A 10429-nucleotide genomic window follows, 5' to 3' on the forward strand; every position below is an offset into this window, starting at 1 on the left:
TTGACAATATTCATCCCTGTTATAAAATTCTAACAAAAAGTTCAGGGAGCACCGGGGGTTGCCAGCATGTCTTAAGAAGGATAAATGAAAACTTAAACAATAGCTCCATGTAGTTTTCTACAGTAAATGCAAATTTTAAAATGACAGACATGTCACATATTTTTGTTTTGATTTCCACAGTTTTAAATTGAAGGCCAGCAGAGTTTTAAAAAAAGGCAGATGCCGTTATTCGTCAAAAAGCCAAATATCGGTGCCGATAATCGGCCCGGCTAATAATCGATCTATCCCTAATATGCAGGGTTGTTCAGAGCTGGGGTGAGAGGTGTGATATACCCTGGCTTGAATACCAGTCAATTATCGATTTCCACGCGGGGCCAGCTTTCACTGAACAGTAACTTTCAGTTCAGTTTGATACGCAAAATCAAAGTAAAATTGTACAGGGAACCAAGGGACATGCACTCGTGGATTTTAAACGCTACAACGGTCAAATAACTCTCAATTCAACCTTATATTACAAAATATGAATCTAGAATCTGAATGGACTATACAGGAAAAAAAAACTTTCATCATCAGCTGAATTTCATTGTTATGTCTTCAACCCTGTTAATTTGATGACTTAACCCATTAAGGACTAAAAATCGAGTGGTATTTACCATCCTCTATTCTGTTACAAAGACGTCAATATCGTCATTGTCTACAAACCATTTCATATCACGTTCGACTGGTTCCACTGGTCGTGCGCGTCGTCTATATATCACTGCCGTTACTTTACTCAGAGCTCCGGGCGATCGACGGCGTCTGCCATTAGCCTACCTACGGCTGGAAAAAAAATTCCACGACATCCTCCGCGGTCTCGCGACACCGTCACGTGTATATTCTGATGCATTAAGTTGGCTAAGAGATGGAGAATTGGATTTAAAAAAAGGACAGTGACGTATCCGCTCTCCCGGTTTGAAAGGTAGAAAGACGCAACAGCGCTCCCGGCTCTAGTGGTAGAAACGCGGTTGTGCGCTCCCGTCCTTTATGGGTTAAGCACGGTTTATGACGTTTAAGAAGTCCCGAAGTCAAAAAATTGATAGTGATATAATATTAATGTGTATAAAGTATATGTAACTTTAATATGACAGTTTATAATTTCTTTAAATGTTTCTATTTCCTAATTATAACAACATCACGTGAAAACAAGTAGCGGCTAATTAAAACAATAAAATTAACCGTACTGCTTTATGTAAAGACATTTAATTCATATTGAACACAATTGATGGTCGCACGGTGCAGCTCTCGACAACCATTTCAGTTTCTCGCATGGTCCTTTGGAAATTTAATTGCCCACCCCTGGTTTATGTCATGTGCCGTGCTGGTCGCAGTCAAGTATTTCACTTAGCTTTGCCTCGGTTGCGTCAAGACACAATTAGTCGACAATCAATCTCTCTCGGTCGACCAAATTATTAACAATCGATTCATTTCCTTTTATGCCAAACCGAAAGCAGTTTGTGTTGCCCCTCCGAAAACATATTAGCATATCTACATGATATAATTTTGAGGTATAACTTAAATATGGCGAAAGGCTGCCTTAATGGATAGAAAATGGCAGGCTCAACATAATTGTATTCACATTTCGGGTTTTGGCGAGTTCATGAGTCATGCTTCTGACATGCACATTACATAATTTTCTTGCTTTTAGACCTGCGTGTGTGACTCAACTGAGTGTACAGTTTAGAAAAACATCATCCGTGTTCACTATTCCATTATAACCCACACGCACGTCTAACGATCGTGTCTCTTTTCTGATTAAATGGAAATCATTTGGACCAATATGGCGAGTCTGGACAGGGCGTCTCATATTCCAACACCTGAAAAGCCTCCAGATTGAATCTCCAAGTCGCAGTTGTGCCGATGTCCTCCGCGGTGCGCAAGAGAGTATTAGGAGGATTTCATTGATACGAGTTGACTGAGGTGACCTTGTGCAGTACCTGGTTAAATGCTGCACAGCAATGCAGCAATGATCTGCACCCTGCTTATTCGCCGACTGGATTAGTCATAGCTGCACTGCTGCTGACTGCTGAACCGTTTCCACTCGTACAACTAAAAAAGCCCAGGAGCAAACACTTCCCCTCTCACTTGTCATTTTACCACAGTTAGAATCCGCACCGATCCGTGCTCGATTGCTTTGGGTGACATCACACAAAACAATTACTGCAGAGAAGCGGGTATTGTCCTTCCGAATATGAGATTAGCGTATTTCTCGTTAGTACATCTATTTGTTGCGTATAGATGCTTCTGAGCTCTGTGTGGAGATCGAACAACATTGCGATGCAGCATGAGGGGGGGGGGGGGGGGGGAACATACAATATCAAGCAAAAAATGGGATATTATTACTATTGCAACCTTGGATGGGTCACCTGAATATTTTTCTTACTCAAAATCAGAAAGGCAGCAGAAAACACAGTGAAACTGGAGACATGCATTCTCTCTTTGGAGGTGCTGCTCGTTGTGATGAACCGACAGAGGTTTTGCCAACGTTAGCGAGCTTTTTAAGGCTCGTCGAGAAAGCTGTTCTGCAAGTCCAGCCCACACATTGTGCTCTCATCAACGCTTGCTCGTCAAGCACCCAACCGCAGAGACGGGATCCTTTCTTTTACATTGGCAACCGTCCGCCGACGCCGCAAAAGTCAAGCCGAGCACGGGGCCGCCTTGATTGTTAACGCAACGGCGGCCGAAAACGCTGCGTATGATTTGCGATCATGCGTTCGGTTACGGGGGCCCAGACGTCACCATCTGCATTCTAAACGACGCCGTCCGCCGTTTTCGTTAGCCCATTGCACAGATAGCGATGCATTGCCGTCACTACCTCTGTAGCTGGCGGGGCTCGAACCGGCAGCAAAAGGCCACCCTGAAATGATTGTAAAAAGAGCTAAAGCGCCAATGCTAAAGAGACAAGCGTGAGGTCAGCAAGAAGGGCTCATCAAGTACTTTAAGCATGCGTTTCGGTTTGGTTCGCCACGGTCCTGCAACTGCGGCTCATAACTAAATGGGAGGCTGCCACAAAGTTGGATCACTCAAAACGTGATGCCCTTCACAACTTATGATAAGAAATGCAGAAAAAAAAAATGCAATGGCACAACTCCCCCAGGCAAAATTTATAACAATAGAAAAAGAATCTAGGCCCGCCGTGCCTGAATGCAACTGAACTAAACAAATTGTAAAAAAAAAAAAAAAAAAAAAAAAAGACGATTGACCCTCATACACATAACCAACATGCTATACTGAAAAACTTATCAGGAAACAACATTGCTTTGCTTTTAAGCCACAGGTACATATGAAATTATTAAAAATAGTTCAAGTGGAAGTCAACGCAAACATTTTTTTTTTCAAGAATATGTTCTATGCAAGCCTACTAGTTGAAACAGGGCATACTGATAAATATTGCGTTTGTGGAATAAGTGTTAATCCACTCGTTTTTAGCCATCTCTGGGGGCGGCCATTTTCTCTTGTGTCGACTGAAAATGACATCACAACCGCTCACAGCGACCAATCACGGCTCAGATTCAGAAAACAGGTCAGCCGTGATTGGTCGCCGTGAACGGTTGTGATGTCATTTTCAGTCGTCAGAAATGACAAAATGGCCGCCCCCTGAGATGTCTTAAAACGAGTGCATTTTGCTGCTTAATTTACATTCCACAGACGCAAAATTAATCAGAATGCCGTGTTTCAACTAGTGGGCCTGCTCTGAACATATTCTTGAAAAAAATATGTTTGGGTTGACTTCCGCTTTAAGTATTGTTGTAAAACACAATTTATACTTCAGAGTAATTCCATCTAAGAATTGAGGCGATTTTAGGGATGCACGATAACTATCGGATTGATTAACGGACCGATAATGGGGGGAATAAAATGACGTCACTTTTTATCAACTACACTTACGTTGGTCTGGTTACTGTCCCTTTAAGAGTCTAAGCCGCTACTGAATGACATAGGAGGTAAGATGGCGCCATTACGTGCGACTTCAGAAGTAACAGTGAACCATTTGTTAACACGGCTTTATTTTTCCCAGAGCGGTTCATCTGAACTAGGGCTCTCGGCCGTGCCCAAATGTCATGATCTAGCGACTGAAAGAAATTATAGGTTGTACATGTACAACCAGCCGTAGTCTCCTCGACTCTGAAAACAATATTTATTATAGTGACACTTTGGGTATAAAAAAAAAAAAAAAAAAAATCATCGGAAAGTGATGACCACCTTTTCGTTTTTGTACTTGTGCCTTCGTTGCTGGATACTATAATCATGTGGACTTAATAACTATTGGATAACAGTACAAATTGATGAGTCCTAGCGACCTTTCACCGCACATCCCGGACGAAACAGCCGACCAATGGGATCGTCATGGATTGTTGTCGGCTCTGGCCGGTGGCGAAGGCGACGTCCACAAAAGCGGGTCAGGCGGGCCGAGCTGCGGCTACGCTAATAGCTAATAGTGAGGACAACTGGATGGATGGATAGCAAAACGCTATGACACTTCTTGAAGCACAGCTATGGTGAGTGATATTTGTAATCATTTGTTTTTAATTTGGTCCTGGGAAATGCCTTGCATTAAAAAGCACTAAATGTTGTCATTTTTGGTGGTCCTGCCTTTATTTAAAAATATGCGTGTGCGGCTGTACAAATGTGCATTGTTCAAATGCCACGGGTGAGTAAATATCCATTTTATGACTGATTTATTCTTTGAAGCATTAATATTCAATAAATAAAATACTAGGCATGTCACGATATGCAAATGTCACGATGCAATAATATCACAATATGAACCTCACTATACGATAGTTATCACGATATTGTGGGGAGGTTGGCGGTATATTAAAAGCTCACGATATTGTAAAAAAAAAAAAAACATAAAAGAGATTCACAAAGAAATAGATGACATAGAATGACCGAACACCTAATATTGAGGCACTTACTTGCTAACACATGCACACATTGTGAATCAGGTCAGTTTGTGGAGGAACTCAAATATGTTATGCTCCCCTTTTTCTGGCGATTAGCGTGGGTCATCCATCCATCCATTATAGGTGGCAAAAAAATTGCATCAAATTAAACTGCACTAATAAACTAACCACCAGTGGGCCTGGAACTGCACAAATGGAAAATTTGGGATTATAAGAAGATTTGCTGCTATTAATATCGTGACACGATGACGACGATACATTGTGGCAATTTTAAGATCGCGATATTGCTGATATCGTGACGTCCCTATAAAATACTAATAGGGGGTGATAACAAAAATCTTATTAATAGGTACTGATACACATCATAGCTTTTGAGATTGCTCCTCGCCTCACCGTCTGAAGTGACAAAAGTCCAGAAAATAGCAAAAAATTCGACTGTACGTTGTTGCCGACTACTTTTTTTTTTTTAATAAGCATCCTTCGACCAAACTATATTAGTAGAAAGCAGGATTGAAATGTTATAGATACAGTATATTTGTAGTATACAAAAATGTTAGCGGTTAGCGGTTTGGAGAAGCAGGAAGTTAAAACAGCTAGCGTGCACCCCAAGAAAAAATAGCTGAAATTGGCGTGGAAAAAGAAGTTCATACTATTCAGAAAGCAGCTGTTGCATCTCTTTTAAACAAGAGAGAAGGGGCAAGGGAGAGGGAGGAAGTTAGCTACACTATGCGTGTATGAAGGTATCCGCAAAGCCAACCAGAACCAGAGTGTGTCATTCCTGTATGTCAGGGAAAATAACAAATTAGCCCTGACATCCAGCTTTCCCTGACTAGCCTTTGAGTAGAAAGCAGCACTCCCAAATATTCCAGACCTCAAGCAGGTACGGCTAACACCTGAATAAAGCTGCTTGAGTTGACAAAAAAGTCCTTTAATAAATGAGAATGCTGATCACCTTTTTTTGGCACTTCATACCATTTAATTGCTAATGCTAATCAAACAGAACTGGACTGACAGGCGTAAATGCGGCCTGAAGCAGCTACGCTCCATGAAATTTAACGTTTATAAAAATGGGATGTATTTATCATATATTTCTAATGTAGAAGCAGCTGAGACTACTGCTTGGATGAGAGGGCGCTTTCACAAGTAAGGACATCAGGCTTCATGGGCGCAACCACAGTAACTCGTGCCTGGCTCAAAATCAGAAGAACATGTTCTAACACCCCCCCCCCTCCCTACACTACCCTTTGTCTCACCGTATCTGTGTCTCCAAATGACCAGAATATGTCTGTTTTGCTTACTCTTTAAACAATAGGCTATTTCACTTGCACAAAACGCAATTTCAGCCGTTTAAACTGCAAACGTGTTATTACATATCATGAAAAGGGTCCAAATAAATTTGGATTATTTTTCATCGAAAATAAGCATGGACAAGAATGTCACTTTAAACCTCGTCCAATCGAAGGGACTCAGAGACTGCCAATAAACACCTAGCAAAAAATAGCTATTTGTTGTAGGTGGATATTAAAAGCAGCATCCCTTTAAAATTGACTTGCACTAGTTCCAGCAAGACACCTGGGGGACACCCTTGCAGCTACTGGAACGCTGCCTGAAACAAACAAAATCACTAGGCACCAAATGCGGTACATTTTCCGTTTGGGGTTAGCTACAGTAACATCGGTTTTGCATTCTGTGTCTCGCTAACATATTTGGAAGTGGTTCGCCTATACAAAGACAAAGATTGTGCAACCTTTGGTCAGAAGTAACCCACGACCAGCCCGCCCTTACGCGTTTACACAAAACGCTGCCCGACCAGAGTTTTGCATGTCCCATTTTTACAGAAAACATTTGGTCATTTCGTTTTCTCCAGTTATCACACCGCTGCCCAGACAATGTTCAATACAATTTGAAAATAAATGACCAGTCGGAATAAGGTACGTGAGCAAACAACAACAAAGAACAATGAGGGTCTGCTGTTTTTACTTCTCACTCAGTATGTGGCTGATGGCCATGCTAAGAAAACAAGTTTTATTTCAAACGGGACTGAGGACAGCAAGAAAAGAGACAACTGCTGCAAAGTGAAAACTGTGGGGTATAACACAGCATCCTGAGCTAAGACAGAACACACATTATTTTCCTCTAATGCTCAAGACATCTTTCTTGGCTTGTTTTACTGACAGCCCAAAACCAAAAGACAAAGGATGCAAAGGATGATCACAAAATTGAACAGTTTTTGACATTTGAGACAGTACTTCTTTATTGAGCCCAAAATGAAAATGGGATGAAATGAAAAGGCACGCGCGCGCGCACACACACACACACACACACACACACCCCCACGCACACACACACACACACCCACACACACACACACACACACACACACAGAGTAAGGAAATGAGTAAGTTCTGGGTCTTTCCATTTTATTTGTTGACAATAAAACGCAGAACAATAGGCCATCCACAGTGCTACGAAACATGGCGGAAGGCAATATTTTTTCACCTACAAAAGAAGACTAGGACAGGAGTGTGGGCGGGTTACGTTTTTTAGAATACAGCAGCTGGAATACTAATCCAACATAATTGCAATGGTTGCCAAGAGTACAAGGAAAAAAGTCGGGCAACACCTCAAATCTTTTGAGTAACTTCAACAATCTCTCAAGTTCAAATTTCAAAATAATCTCTCAAGGTCCAATTTCAAAACGGGAACATTTTAATTTGGATCTCATTACATTTATCAGGGTCAAAATAATTTGGATTAAAAAAACAAAAAAAACATGTTGTTGAAAACATCATCATGTAGCTAACTAGTGATGCCAACATCTTGATGCCAACATCTTGATGTTTGTACTTATTCCAAAAGATGGACCATTCACAACAGAGGGTCTTAAGAGAAAGAAGAACGCGTGAAGAGAAGAAGTCACGTAAGGTAAGTAAACGTAGATTTAAAGCAGTACGGCTCGAGAATGTAGAGTGAGAGACAGTCAAGTCCAGACAGTGGAGTTCATGGCTAACACACGCGGCTAGTGCTAGCCACTGACTAGTTAGGTCTTGTTATCAAAGGTAGTTAAAATAAATAAATAAATAAATAAAAAGGGTTGACTTTTTATTTTTTGTAATCACATATTAGGGTTAAAAATGAGAGGTGTCAGGATCCAACATTTTTACTGTATTTACTCTATATAATATATACTGAAGTAATTAACTGATTTTTGAACATTTAACATTTTCTGGGCCGTTTATCTTCTAGCAAGACAGTCCCTGTAGAAGGATTTAACCTGATGCACAAAAGAAGGTGTGCAGTGCGGTAAAAAGATCAATGATGACTGATCAATTCAATTGGATGAATCTCAAAATATGAAAAATTAAAACATTTTAAAAAGCAACCATTTGTTGGTTTCATTGAATTTATTTCTTAAATTTGCACTGGCCCATGTCTGTCAACTTCAGTCCCATTGTGCCACAGTTTTTTTTTTTTTTTTTTAATCGAGCAATGTGTGTGGTAGCTTGTAGTATTTCACGAACAACATGGCACTGCAAAAGATTGACGCGTCACGTACTAACAGGTGCCGATTGTTTACTATAACACAAAATTCTATTAAATTTCGCAAATAGTGCAGGGATGCCAGGGGATCCTGAGCTGGGAAGAGCAAGAGGAAAAGACTCCATCATTGAGAATACTACAGTTCATTCACTCTCTTCAACAGCAGGAACCATTCATTCATACCCACCAACTATCACACTGTGAGAAAAGGGCTGAGTAAAAATTCTAGTAGCTTCTATTTCTGGACCAAAGGTTGGGGGACTGCTTTATATTGATAAGGAAGTGACAATTTGTGAAGGGGGGGCCTGATGTTCAAAAAGAGCAGCTAGTAGGAAATGATAGCATGCTATTTTATAAAAGAGTGCAATCGCCTTTTAGATGTCAACTCAGTTTTCCTGGCTTGAACATTAGCTTCGCTAGGCCAATTCTTGTCAAAACTATACGTTTTCAATACAAAAACGCACCAACTCACACGTGGCCTAAACTATGCTCTCAACATGCGAAAAATAAAGTTACAAAGTTTACAAAAGTGGTCTTTATATGTTACAAGCAGCTACGTGACTGGGGTAAATGCTCACGAGCAACAGCAAAGGTGAAGCGATAGCTGCATTCAAGTGCACAATAATGGGCAAACTACATTTAATATTGATTCCCTTTAGGTCTCTAAAGCCACATCTAGCTTAGTTTATCCGCCACTCTGGGAACAAATCAGCCCCTCGGTCCGGATCATTCATCGCTTGCCCCCTTACAGTAGGCTCTTGGTTACACTGTCAGGCGCCAGGCAGCCATTTAGGTGCATATGAACTCAGTTGAGCCTCCACGTAAATGGCTGATACATTTCGTATTTTCACCCCCCTTCCTAATTGCTGAGAGCCATCAGCAGCCGCCGGCCTCCTCCCCAGCGCGTTTAATCCACCACTTCAAGCTGCTTTGCCTCCATAAAACCATTCTAACGCCTCATCTCATCCCGGTGCTCTTTAAACGAGCATTAAGAAGTATTTGCGGGATCCGGGCTCCGGTTAACCCCAAGAGACTTCAGCATCAAACAATGAAGAGGACTGGAGGCATTCCGTTTCCATCACAAAGCAATCAACATCTCTCTCAAAACACTTTTTTTTTCCCGAAGAGGTTCGAACACGATCCACATGCTAGGTTGAAGCTCATAAACGAGACATTTAAATGTGTATTAACGATTCGAGACGACGGCTGCCGCACGTCAGTGTCAAGCCGCATCAATTAATAGCAAAGCAAAGCCGCTCTATTGTCTATCCACATAAGCACCGGTAGCACAACGACATAACAACAAGCCGTCTAGCAGACACACCAATCCCGACGTTGTCATTTCAAAACACCTCCTGCTCGGAGCCCAGGCCGCGTTCGGATCCTCGGTCTCACCTGCGTCTTGCTTTCGCCTCAGTGTGCACCGTCTCCGGGTTCTTGGTCCCGTCCTGACGCGCTGCTGCGGATACTCACCACCAGTCCCCGGCACCGGCAGGCGGCACTGAGCCGATGATTGGGCCTAGCAGACGACGGCCCCCTCTGTGCATCCCGAGAGACAGCTCATTGGTCAGCACCGCACGCCGTGCGGCCCAGACAGCCGCTACTGGTCGGTCTTTTGTGAGGCTGACTCTGGCTGAGAGTTGATTGGTTGACTGGCGCGTGTCGGTGGCGGCTTCCGGACATCTGATTGGCTATTAATTTCCGCGGCGGAGTCATTGAATCCACTGATTGGCTGATAGTAATGTTGTTGTCTGCGTCTGAACGGAGAGCCATGTTAATTTAAAACGAATGACAGTACGTATTATCCATTGTCGAAATCGGATTTGATCATTTTCTGCATTTTCATATTGGCTTCACCCTAAATTTAAACCTACAGCGTTGAGTGGTTACAGCGATGATAGCAAACGTCAGTGCTGCATATTTGTTGAAATAATTTATTTATTTTC

At 42.0% G+C, this 10429-nt stretch overlaps 1 protein-coding gene across 1 annotated transcript in view; it reads right to left on the reverse strand.

The window, feature by feature from the left end:
• gatad2b (GATA zinc finger domain containing 2B) overlaps positions 1-10014 on the reverse strand; it is a 57378-nt gene extending 47364 nt beyond the window's left edge. Inside the window, exon 1 of the mRNA XM_086014773.1 lies at positions 9879-10014. The gene's annotated coding sequence lies outside the window, so the exon portion shown is untranslated. The remainder of the gene's footprint in view (positions 1-9878) is intronic.
• Positions 10015-10429: the final 415 nt, after the last annotated feature.

The sequence above is a fragment of the Filicampus tigris genome, chromosome 18 (assembly GCF_054856515.1).
Source record: "Filicampus tigris isolate MCC_2025a chromosome 18, RoL_Ftig_1.0, whole genome shotgun sequence".
NCBI lineage: Eukaryota > Metazoa > Chordata > Actinopteri > Syngnathiformes > Syngnathidae > Filicampus > Filicampus tigris.